The 13,103-nt window shown below is 44.2% G+C and overlaps 1 protein-coding gene across 1 annotated transcript in view; it reads left to right on the top strand.

Moving 5' to 3' along the window:
• The window catches only part of P3H2 (prolyl 3-hydroxylase 2), a 1,547,814-nt gene that overhangs the window by 1,311,371 nt on the left and 223,340 nt on the right, over nt 1–13,103 (top strand). The gene's annotated exons all lie outside the window — the stretch shown is intronic.

The following is a 13,103-nucleotide window of genomic DNA, read 5'->3' as shown; positions in this document are numbered from 1 at the left end:
AACTTCATCAGAAAGTAATATGTTTGTCATTAACTTTTTATTTATACTCATCTGTCCTGTTTGATAGCACAACTTAATTAATTAGTCAAAGAACTTAGTCATTAAGTAAAAATGCCATTGAAGTAAAGCTAACTAACATCTTGTCAATTCTGCTGCCCTTAGCCGAACAAAAGGGAGTTGGCTTCAGATCCCCGAATCCGCAGTGATGGAGATAGGCACCTCGTGGCATCCAGTGTGCCGACAGAACCAATCCTGGAGAAACTGGCAGGGGCTCGTGGGAGAGTTCTCTTTTCTTTGTAAAGGGCAGGGTGCCTTGGAATGGATTTACCCCAAGAGAGGGACCCACTCCCTGGAAAGCATCTCAGTTCAGGCAGCATCAGGTGAGCTCTTGCCAGCCTTTGAAAATCCGGGAGAGACAGTGTAAGTCTCGAGCCGGGCTGTACCCATATCCACAGCAGGTCTGCAAGGTGAACAGCCTCTGGCATGTTAGAACAGTGTAGGTAAGGGAAGTCGGCAAGCCAGATCCATAACTTTGGGATAAGAATTGGCTCTAAGGGCTGGGTCGGTCGGGCACGGGCACGAAGTGGGGCTGGGTGTGTGCCAGAGCTAGAAGAGGTCTCGCCCCCTCACTGCACTCCCCCCTCCCAGTGGGGGCCAGGGAGATGGCAGCAGTGACTCTGGACACGCACCAGGCCCTTACTGTGTGCCTGAAGCGGGCGCCGGACCCAACTGGTATCCCACATTGTCCGGCAGCTAGCAGCTGACTTACAATTGGTGCAGAGCAGGGGAATCTGACTGTTTAATTAAAACAAAGCATCACAAAGGCCTGAGATGGATGTTGACGCAATGTGATTACTGCCCAGTGCTCTGAATGTCAAAGTGAAGAAATTCAATGAAGCGCAGGTAAACGGGGGGGGGGGGGTAACTATGATTCTCTTAAGGTAGCCAAGTGCCTTGTCATCTAATTAGTGACATACATGAATGGATGAATGAGATTCCCACTGTCCCTACCTACTATCTAGCGAAACCACAGTCAAGGGAATGGGCTTGGCAGAATCAGCCAGGAAAGAAGACACTGTTGAGCTTGATGCTAGTCTGGCACTATGAAGAGACATGAGAGGTGTAGAATAAGTGGGAGGCCTCCGCCACCGGTGAAATACCATTGCTCTTAAAATTTTTTCACTTACCCTGTGAGGTGGGGGAGTGAGTCCCACTGGGGCTCTCGCTTATGGCTCCAAGCTCCCAGGCATACAGGACATTTATTGATGATTTGTTTTTTATTTGTAGTGGAGAAGCAAGTGATTTTCACACTTTTGCCCAAGATATTAATTTTAGCCTGTCTTGGTTAAAGTTCACAGTTGGTGGTGTAGGAGAGAAGGTGGATTTTTTAGATCTCTCCTTTCATACGGATGGTAGGAATATGTGTTTTCACTTTGCTATATACAGGAAAGACATTTTTATAAATAATTATTTACATTTTAATAGTGCCCGTCCTATGTTTATGAAATTAAACATTTTTAGGAGCCAGTTAATCAGGGCAAGCCGGATAATAAGTGATGATGTAAGTTCTGATCGTGAAGTAAAGTTTATCACTGACCTATTTTTGGGGTTACATGTCAGATAATCTGAAATGTATCACAGATGAAGTTAAAATGCATCAGTGTGACAGGTTCTCTCCTATATTAAAAAATGGAATCAGTGTTCAATGTGTTAGTACCAGACAAAGGAATAAAACTGACGTCACTGATGACAAACTGTTTGCACTTCCTATTATGATTTCCAAGGATAGTACAGTAATTAAAAAACATAGTAACAGTTAACTGGAAAATCATTATGGGTAATCCTGATTTACTTAAAGTTATAGGGGTAAACCTCAGTTCGTTATAAAGAAACTCACCAATTTGAAGATGTTACTGGAATTCCACCCTACTAATAGCATCAGGTTTAGTTTACCAAGGACAGGCACTTTTGCTTGTAGTTTTTGCAAACAGTGCAGATTTATGAGTAACACCAATGTAGTCAACTTTACCCTCTTAAACAAAGTAACTGTAATTAATGGTCATTACAAATGTCTTAGTAAAAATATAGTCTGTGTTAGCTTCTGTAGCACTTGTCAGTAGTTTTACATCAGTAACAGCACAAGGCCTCTTAAAGTTTCATAGTTTCATAGTTTAGTACTAGGCTATCTGCCCTGGGGCATTTGTAAGCCTAGCCATAGTGATGCGGCTTTTGCCACCCCATGAAATGGTACAAAAATATACAGAATAAATTTAGAATACTGTGCCTCTGTCTAGTAGTGACACAATGAAGGTCCCCTTATATAATAGAATTAGTTTACTGTGCCCCTGTCTAGCAGTGACACAGATGTGACCCCTGGGGTAAACTTACGATCTCCCATCCACTCATCAAGATTTCTCTTGAAGAGAGTCAGTGAGGGGCTCTGCCTAATATGAATTGGGATCTTGTTCCAAAGCATGGGAAGCCTCTGGGTTATGAATATATCACTCCAGCATGTCCTATTCATACTTGTGCCGAGGTTTAAGTCTTTAGCTCTCGTGGTCCTGATGGATTTGGATTTTTTGAGGTGGAGCATGTCCATCAGGTCCTGATTGGACATGGCCTTGTACATCAGGCAGAGATCACCTTTGAGCATGCGGTATGCTACTGAATAGAGCTGAAGTTTCTTTAGTCAGTCAGAATAAGACATATGTTGGAGACCCTTGATCCTCTTGGTGAGGTACTTTTGTGGTCTCTCCAGCTGTTGCAAATGCCGGGTGAGGTACATACCAAATGGGGCATTGTACTCAATCATGAGTCTGATGAGGGAGGAGTATAGGGGTACAATGACATCCTTGGATCTGGATGTGAATCCCTTCATGATGAGGTGTGCAAGGTAGAATGTTTTTCTAACCACTTTGGCAACGTGGGTGTCAAATGAGAGGTCGCTGTTCACTTGGGTCCCTAGGTCTCTGATTACTTTTTCCGTACTCAGTGGGTTGCTGTCTATGTGATAATTTGTGGGTACTTTGTTTTTCCCAAAGGGGATGACTATACATTTTTTGGCATTTAGTTTAAGGCCGTGACTCCAGCACCAGTTGTCTGTTTCTGTGAGGCCTTTTTGTAGGATGTATGTGTCCGCTGGTATATTGACTATGGCACCTAGTTTGCAGTCATCTGCGAACTTTGACAGCCACAACCCTCCCATGTTTGCTTTAACATATGAGAAATAAATGCCGAACAAGAGGGGTCCCAGGACAGATCCCTGTGGGACACCACTTGTGACTGGCTTTGAGTCTGACATTGCTCCAGCGATTTTAACTTTATGGGTTCTGTCCTTTGGCCAGTTTGCAACCCATCTAGTGACATAAGGGTTTACGTTTAAGCTGTTGAGCTTATCTATGATGCCTCAGTGGGGTATTGTGTCGAAGGCCTTAGCCAAGTCCAGGTAGGCTGTGTGGACTGCTTTTCCCTCATCAATGGCTCTAGTGACTGTTTTGAAAAAGTCAGCCAGGTTCAAAAGGCAGGATCTGCTCTTTACAAAGCCAAACTGGGTGGGGTCAAGTGTCTGTAGGTCCCCTATGTCTCTGTTTATGAGTTCCATAATGATTCTTTCCATAGATTTGCAGACCAGGCTGGTTAAGCTTATGGGGCGGTAGTTCCCAGGGTCTGTAGAGGTACCCCCTTTGTGGAGTGGGACCACTGTTGCTGTACGCCAGTGTTCAGGTACATATCCTGTAGTAAGGCTAAGGTTAAATAGCATTTTTATGTGCGGATTTAGCTCCTCTTGGAGTTCACGTAGCACGCAACCCGGGATACCGTCAGGTCCCACTGATGCTGTGTTTTTAGCTTTGTTGAGGGCAGTTCTCACTTGGACATCTGAGATGACAGGGAGATTACATTCAGCTGGGGTAAGTATTTCTTCTTTTGGGGGTGAGGGAGGGGAGAAATTTGCACTGAACCTGTCAGCCAGAATGTTGGCAATATCTGTGGGTTCAGTGTATTTTTTGTTGTTGTGAACTAACTCTGAGCATATCTGATGGTTTCCACCCAGGTTTCTAACATAGCTGAAGAAGGCTTTGTGGTTATCTTTAATGTCCTTAGCGATTTTTCTCTCAAAGTTGGCCTTGGATGTTTTTATGAGAGAACGTAGTTTTCTGCTAATGTTGATCAGAGATGTCTTCCCTTTATGGGATTTCGCTCTGACGTGCAGTAGTTTCCTTCTTTTGTTATACAATTTGTTAATGGCTGAGGTCCACCAGACAGGACGCTTGCCTTTGGTGGAGAGGGACTTGGATTTATTTGGAATTGCATGATCCATGCATTCTTGGAGATGTCCATAGAAAGCATTTGTGAAGGATTCGGCATTGTGGGATGTGGTATCCACTGGTCCAGTGGGTTTAAAGGATACCATCTCAGTCTTAAGAAGAGTGAAGTCTGCTTTTGAGAAGTTTTTCACTGTGGTCTTTTGTGCTGGGGGTGGAGGTGGGATATGTATATCCAGGGTGATTAGTTTGTGGTCAGATCTCACTAGTGAGGGGTATACTTCCGGTGTGGAGCATTTTGTCCCCATGTTTGTGATGATCGGGTCTAGTATATTATCTCCCTTAGTGGGAGAGGTGACTAGTTGTTCCAGTGCATTTGAATTTATGAATTCCAGGAACCTTTGGGCTAGGGTGTTAGGGCTAGAATAATGTACCCAATCTATGTTTGGGTAGTTGAAGTCTCCCAGTATGATGGTATTTTGTGATACATTCATATCCTCCAATGTCTTCAGGAAGGCTGAGTGGGGTTCCTGAGATTGGGAGGGTGTTCTGTAACATGCTACCAGTTGTATAGCAGTTTTGCCTATGGTTAGTTGCACCTGTATGGTCTCTGATGCTTCATGTGTTGCTACTAACCTAGAGGTGTGGGTATCCTTGATGAATATGGATACTCCCCCTCCCTTTGTGGTTCGGCCCGGGTTTTGGGGCCGAAAAGCATGATACGAGGTATAGCCTGGTAGCGCTGGGGTGCTCTCAGGAGCCTTGAACCAGGTTTCATTTACTGCACAGACGTAGATGTTCTCCATACTGAGGAGTGCATCGAGTGCCTGCATCTTGAGATTTAGACTTCTGGCGTTGAGCAGCATTACCCTTAGTTTTTTTCCATTTTTGTTTTCTAAGGAGGTGGGTTTGTCTTTTGAGCCTTGCCTAAAAAAGGCACTATGGGGGTGGCAAGAGCCATAGCTAATATCCGGAAGCCCAGTGATGACAGGTGTAAGCCATCCCTTGCGAAGCAGTGTGGCTTGTCCAACATGTCATCCCAGGCAGACAGACATTGGATCCCCTTAGAATGACACCAGTACTTGAGCCAATTATTAAAGCTGATCATCTTGTCTTTGTATTGTGGCATCATTCTTGGTGAGGGCAAGATGCTGCTCAGGGTCAGGGTCATACCAGCCTGGGCTACATAATCGGACAGCTCCTCTATGTCTCTTTTCATGTAGTCCAGGGAGGTACATCTCAGGTCATTCACGCCAGCATGGACAATGACGGAGTCATATTTGTACTTGCTTTGGAGTGACCTGAGTGCGTATGTTATGTGGCGGATCCTAGCTCCCAATAGGCAGCTCACAGTCACTCTCTCCTTGTTCAGCCTGGTAAGCGGGACATCAGTGTGTCTGACTATAGAGTCACCTATTACTAGTGTATCAGGCATGGTGTTTGGCTTTAAGGGCTGTGATTGGTTGACACACTGATTTATTGAAGTATGTGTTGCATGTGTTTTGTTTTGAGGTGGTGGATTTTTGGATGTCTGCTTTGGGAGCCTCTGTTGTTTTGGTAAGTTTTTTATTAGAGCCTCCGAGTATGTCTTTGTGTTTTTATGTGTTTGGTTTGCAGTTGTGGTAGGTCTATGTTGGACTGAGTTTGTTGTGTGTGTGGTTACCATCTCCTCCTGTCTGGTCATGCCAGCCCTGAGTTGAGAGAGTTCAGCCTCCAGTTTGGCTATATAGTTGCATCTCTCACATGTATTTGTGTTTGTTGGGAGGAGGAGAGGGTTGTCTGTGTACATGAGACAATTGTAGCATTGTCTCAAGATACCCAGATTAACCAGCTGAACTGGGGAGGACGCCAGTAATCTACCACTCGACATGCTAGAACAGGATAAGGGAGTGCTGTGCCTTTAAGGGAAGTGGATATTCACAGGCAGAGAACATTTAAAAGCAATCAAAGACAGAAGTATGTTAAATGCATTAAGCAAACAGTCTAGTTTGTGAGGTCTTTAGAAAGTTTCATTTTTATACTTGAACATTTTTTTAACTGGTGGGTGTGATAAATTATTAAAGACCAGTGAGTTAATGTAGCAGATTTTATCGAGAGCTGATCGTACACCAGGTCTCAATGAACATACCAATATTAAAAACTTACTCAAGTACAAGATTTTATAAATTCTTGTTTGTAAATCCTTTTGAATCATTCACACTGTATTTTTGTATTTTATATATTTTACATTTTATATGTTTTCTGCAGCTCTATTGTGCTTCACAAATATTTTATATGTATTCTGTTTAAGATATTTATTATAATCATTGGTATATTAAGATATTTCATTACATCAAATGAGACAACATCAGTAGAAAGAATTGACAAGATGTTAGTTAGCTTTACTTCAATGGCATTTTTACTTAATGACTGAGTTCATTGACTAATTAATTAATTTGTGCTATTGGATGGGACAGATTAGAGTAATGGGTATAAAAAGAAGTTACGTACTCACCGGAATGTTCTATCTGAGTAGTTGTACTTCATTTGTCTTCAACCTGTGGGGATACCGGATCCTTATTGGATCCGAGCCGGCAATCTCACCAGCATTTGCTCCGAGGTCCAAGCTCCTCCCCTTACTCATAATATACCTCCACTACCTTCCAACCCCCAGATCGAGTTTGCTGATCCTTATACTGATAACTCAACATGAAAAAAAAATACTTTATGACCTACAACTGCAGCCCACAGACTGTTCACATGATAAGGTCAGGGGGAAAGAGGGAGGGACGGTTGAAGACAAATAAAGTACAACTTCTAAGATGGAACGTTATGGTGAGTACATAACTTCTTTATCTGTAGTAATTTACTTCATTTGGTCTTCAATCTGTGGGACAGAGTCCCCAGCTACTAAACTCCTGGGAGTCCCTCATGGAAGGATATTCCGGAGCACCGTTGAACCAAAGGATGCTCTCCTTCTCAAAGTCAAATCTAATTTGTAGTGAGAAATAAAGGTATGAGATGAGGACCAAGTAGCTGCAGAACAAATATCATCCAATGAGACACTAGACCAAAAGGCCGCAGAAGTAGCCATGGACCTAGTGGAATGAGCTTTCACCTGACCCGGAGGAGACATGCCTCTGTACTTATAGACCTGAAGGATGCATTAGGAAATCTACTTAATAATAGTGACCTTGGAGATAGGTTTTCCCAAAAAGGGTTTATAGAAGGAACGCAAACAGTTGATCGGATCTATGGAAGTTTTTGGTCCTGTGTAAATAAAATCATAACTGTCTAGGAACATCCAACAAGTGGAGTTTGTATTCCATTTTGTTAGCAAAATTAGGAAAGAAGACCGGTAAATTGATGGTTTGATTGATATTAACTTGTGATGCCACCTTAGGAAAAAAGGATGGACTGGTCCGAAGGGAAACCCTATTTTTATGGAAAATCATATATGGAACTTTGATGGTCAAGGCTTGCAATTCTGAAACCCTCTTAGCAGAAGGAATGCTGTTTTCCAGGATAAGAATTTTAGATCTGTGGTTGCATCAGGTTCAAAAATCAGAGCGACCAAAGCTTGAAGAACCATAGTAAGGTCCCATGGGGGAACAGGATCCTTGACAGGGGGGCATAACAGAAAAGTCCCTTTGATAAAGGCTTTACACAGTCTGGAAAAGGCTAGTGAGGCCGAATTCTCACCAACATGAAAATGAGAAATGACAGCCAACTGAACTCTGATAGTAGAAGAACCAGCTCCCTGTTGAAAAATATTGGCTAGGAAATCAAGAATGGCAGAAATAGGAGCAGTGAAGGGGTTTAAACTCCTTTGAGAAGCCCAAAAGGAAAACATTTCCATTTACTGCAGTAAACCTTCCGGGTTGAAGACTTATGAGCAGCCACCAGAATAGACCTAACTGAAGAGGATAATCCAAGAGTCCTAGTGATCATGGGAACTGGAGCAACCAAGCTGTGAACTTCAAACTGTCCAGGTTCGAATGAGGAACCCCCGATGGGTGCGAATTCAGATCCTGAATGGAATCAAAGATCCAGGGTGGAGCCAGAAGGAGAGACCAAAGGAAGGGAAACCATACCTGGCGAGGCCAAAACGGGGCAATGAGGATCACTTTGCTCCCCAGTCGATGAGCTTTCTGTAGAAACCTCGGAATAAGAGGTACTGGAGGGTAAGCATGCAGAAGACCGGGAGACCAAGCATGGACTAGAGCATCTCTGGGGGACTCCCCTGACAGGAGGTTCAGAGCAAAAAACTTGCTGCACTTCATGTTGGAAGGAGATGTGAAGAGATCGCAGCAAGGCTGACCCCACTTCAGGAAGATCTGCTCTGCTACTGATCGACTCAGAGACCACTCATAAGGCATCAGAATAGTCCAACTTAACCTGTCTGATAGAATGTTGGACCATCCCGAAATGTGCGTTGCTATGAGAAAATGACCAGTGGAAATTGCCTGATCCCACACTCTCATGGCCTTGCGACAAAGGGGGTAAGATCTGGTCCCTCCCAGTTTATTGATGTACCAGACCACTGACATGTTGTCTGATTGAATTGCAATGGTTCCCAGAGGAAGAAAGGCATGAAGGGCCTGCAACACCAAAAAGACCGCCCTCATCTGTAGAATGTTTATATGCAAGCTGGTCTCTACAGGGGATCACAGGCCTTGGACTGTCCTGCCCAAACAATGCCCTCCCCCACCTGAGTTGGGACGCGTCCATGGTCACAGTGGCTTGGACGGAGGCTGAAACAAAGGGTCATCCCTCCAAGATTTACAGAGAGCACATCCACTACAGAAGGGACAACTGACAGACTTGAGTGAGTTGTATTGGATACGATAATGGAAGGTCCAACAGGGACCATTGCACAGCTAGTGTCCACTGTAGAATTCTCATATGAACCAGGCACACAGAAGAAGCTTTATGTTCACCACCATTAAACCTAAGGACCTCAAAACTGATTCTGCCAATGGGAGATGAGAATGGTAGATCAGAGAGACATGCATCCTCGGGTTTTGTATTCTCTCTGTGGTCAGGAAGATTTGCACTGTAAGGTGTCTATCCTTGCCCCAATGTAGTTTACCACCTGGACAGGATTTAGAAGTGATTTGGATGCATTGATTGTGATCACTAAATGCAGGGCGAGCTTTAAGAAATAATCCCTGGTTTGAGAAAGTAGATGAGTGGTGGGAGCAATGAGAAGCCAATCGTCCAGGTATGGGTAGACCCGAATCCCCTGAAGCCTCAGGTGAGCCACTACTACTGCCATCACTTTGATGAACACCCTGGAGGCTGTGGTGAGACCAAAGGGTAGGGCTCAAAATTGGTAATGATTAACTCCTAGCTGGAAGTGAAGGAACCTCCTGGAGCTTCTGTGCATTTTTATGTGATAGCAGGCATCCTGGAGATCTAATGAGCACATCCAGTCACTCTCTTGCAGGTACACCCAGATGGACTGTAGTGTGACCATCCAGAACATTTCTTTGGCAACTGACAGGTTCAGGGTAGATAGGTCCAGAATGGGCCTTAAGTCCTCCATTTTCTTTGGCACCAAAAAAAACCTGGAGTAGAAGCCCGATCCGGATTGATCAGGGTTGCTGTCTGGGCCTGTCCGAGAAAGGTTCTTGAGACTCAAAATTACTCGGACTGGCATCCATTCTGTCTCCCTCTGCCCTTGGGGGAAGAAGAACCCTGAGTGTCCCGGGAATACTGTGACTTCTGGAGCCACATCTTCTTTTGCCCTCTCTGATTCTGGGAAAAGGATCTTTGAGGGTTCGAGAAGAGGATTCTGATGGCAGACAGTGTCTTCCCATCATTCTCACTCTGGACTAAAGTCTCTTTGGCGGTCTTACCAGAGAGAGTAGAGTTATTATAAGGGGCACTGGCAAAGGACGCCTTGAAAGGTTCCAAAAACTGACATAGTCTGAGCCAGGCATTGCACCTCATGGACACGCCTGACCCAGCCGCCCTAGCCACTCCTTCAGTAGCATATGAAAGGAGTCACATGGACGTGTTGGAGACTACTTTCAAAGTGGCCATCCTCACAGAGAATGAGTGCATGTCATCCTGTGACATGGACTTAGGGGGAGACTCTGCCAGCTCCTTGACCAGGTCGAGCTGGAGTCTCATGACGGGGGCCAGTTAGTTCAGCACCCTAATAGAAAAGGTTACTGATGCATAAACCCACTTCCATAAGCAGTCCATCATCTGTGACTCTCGGTCAGGAGGATGAACCAAGGAACTCTCCTGGGCTAGTTCTTTCTTTGTGGCTGCTGCTACCACTATAGCGTCTATGGAGGAGCTCTTGTTCCATGCTGGCCTATCTAAAGGTGGACTCAAGATCTTATCAAGCCATTTAGGGATTGGTTCCATGGTGTCCGGCTCCTTCCAGGCCCATGAGGTGACCAGGTCCACCAAGGGATCTACAAGAGGGGACACCCAGGAAGTAGATGGGCCCATGCTGAAAGCCTCCAGGAACACAGACTCATCAGAAGAAGATTTGGGGTGGACCAACCTCCCCACTGGCAAAGGATTTCCATGATGTCTCCAAAGGAGACATCCTCAAGAGGTGACCTGAGGAAACCTTCCCCATCATCCAAATCCATGTCCTCGGTGAGGGACTCGGGGGAGTCCAAGTGCCTCCTCTTACACGTATGCTTGCGAGGCACATCTCCGGTGGGGCTCTCCAAGGGGAGCTTGCAAGCCACTTGTTCCTCAGGGGGAACCATCTGAGGCTCCTTGGGCATGGGCTATCCCTCTGGTAAAATGATGGGAGTCATAGAAAGAGCTGAGGGGGTCAGGGCGGAGTCCAAGGGGATAGTCAAGGGTCTCAATCCAGTGGAGAGAACCCTTTCTACCACATTGAATGCCAAGGGAGAATGAACCTCCTGGGGAACCAATAAGGAAGCTGGTCTCCCTGGATCCAACGTGAGAATCGGAGCTAGGCCCAAAGTGGACGGAGCTCCGAGGGAGAGAACTTGGCCCGACAAAGCCGGACCCAATGAGAAAAGTTCCGCTCCCTTGGATCCGACACCCAAGCTCCGGCTCCGAGAGTGGCTCAGATCCAAACTGGTAGGATCTGACATGCTCCAGGCAGCTCTCAGCGTCGAGGAAGCATGTACCATTGGCATCAACCCCCTGACAAAGGCCATCCTCAGATCCGAGTACTCTGAACTCAGTGGACGGATCAGAGAAGGAGAAATCAGTGTAAAAAAAGGAAGTGAACTCCCCCTACTGAGGGAGAGGGGGCTGGCAAGATCCCCATCTGGATCTGAGTACGAATGAACCTCCTCATTATTTTATCCATTTCAACATCCTATAAACTCTGCATGGACCTTGATGATGCTAAGGACTCCGACCTTGTGGGTCAAGAAACTTAGGCCCTAGATGGAGAGCATGTCTCCTCCAGCTCAGGGGAAAATCTTGGAGATTGGAGCTGAGGGGAGTCACGGATCCTAGGCTGAATTTTGGCAGGATGAGTCTGTGGGATTTTGGCTCTCTCTCCTTCTCTCTGCCCCTTTTCCGCTCCACTTCTGCAGGCTTTGAAATGGGAGGTTGAGTCCCAGCCTGGGAGGGTGGAGAAGCAAGGGAAAGAGAGGAAAGAGAGGTGGCCACAGCAGCCACTGTGACCAAAGCCAAGGACGAGGCAACCGCCTCAGAAGTGGGAAGAATTCCTTTCCAGGCCAACTTAGCCTTTCTGTCCTTGATTGAGCATGGGTTAAAACCCATGCATATAGAGCAGTCAGTAACACCCAAGCACATCACACAAAGAGTGTGGCCATCTGCTGGAGACAATTTATGGCCACACTCAGTGCACCTTTTAAACACAGGCTTATCAGCCATGCGTCTATCAGCCACTAAGACAAGAGAAGGGAAAACAAGGAGAGAAAAAAATTACTAAAGAGCATCTTCAACATATCACCTATTCAGAGGAGTTAAATTTAGCAATTTTATTAGGAGTGTAAAAATCTCTATGCAAAAATTTCCAGGAAAAAAATCTTCCATATTTGTAAATTAGAGGTTAATTTAAGAGAGTGTAAAATTTTTGATGTATTCATAGGAAATAGGGACAATGTACAATCTCTAGTAACAAAATCCCAAAATTTCTGATTAGGAGTAGTTTTATAAGTAATAATAATTTTATAATTTTTTGAGATTAAGTTTTTCCAATTAAATTCACCATGCAGTGTTTCATGCATAAGAATTATAAATTTGGGTGATGAGCTATAGGAAGAACTCTGTATTGTTCTGCACAAATCTTGAGTGAATGGAAGTAGACCATTGAAAACTAGCCAGTCTGATGATGGTAGATCATACTCTTTGATCAAATTTTGTGCATCTAGCGCAACTAGGTTCTTTGTGCAATGATACCAAAATGTAATTGTTTTTCTTTCCCAGTAGCTGAGTGTATCTAAGCTAATATTGTCAAAAATGTTTTTTTGTAGTTTTAAAGGGGAATAGAAGCTGGATCCATAGTTTAATGTCAATATTGTTATTTATGAAACTTCTAAAGGTCTTATAGATATGATTTAAATAATCTGGATTAGTAAATGTAATAGTATTATATTGTATATTGATACAGAGCACATACCAAAGTTTGTTAGTTAATTTGGTTAATTGTAATTTTTTTATTAGTGTATTTTCCAAGCTGAAGAATATTCGGGGTCTATCCAATTTAATATTGTTTTGAGGTTAGATGCTTTAATGTAGGATTCTAAATCTGGGAAATTTATTCCTGCAAGTTCCCATGGTCTAATGTGATTAGTTAGAGCTATCTTGTGCTTTTTAGGGTACCATAAAAATTTTAATAGAATTTGAATTCAGATATGTCTTTATCTAATCAGTCATATTGAA

The sequence above is a fragment of the Protopterus annectens genome, chromosome 4.part1 (assembly GCF_019279795.1).
Source record: "Protopterus annectens isolate FY-2018-M chromosome 4.part1, PAN1.0, whole genome shotgun sequence".
In the NCBI taxonomy this organism is placed as follows: domain Eukaryota; kingdom Metazoa; phylum Chordata; order Ceratodontiformes; family Protopteridae; genus Protopterus; species Protopterus annectens.
Note: the sequence above shows the minus strand (reverse complement) of the source record. Positions and strands in the feature narration are given on the sequence as shown.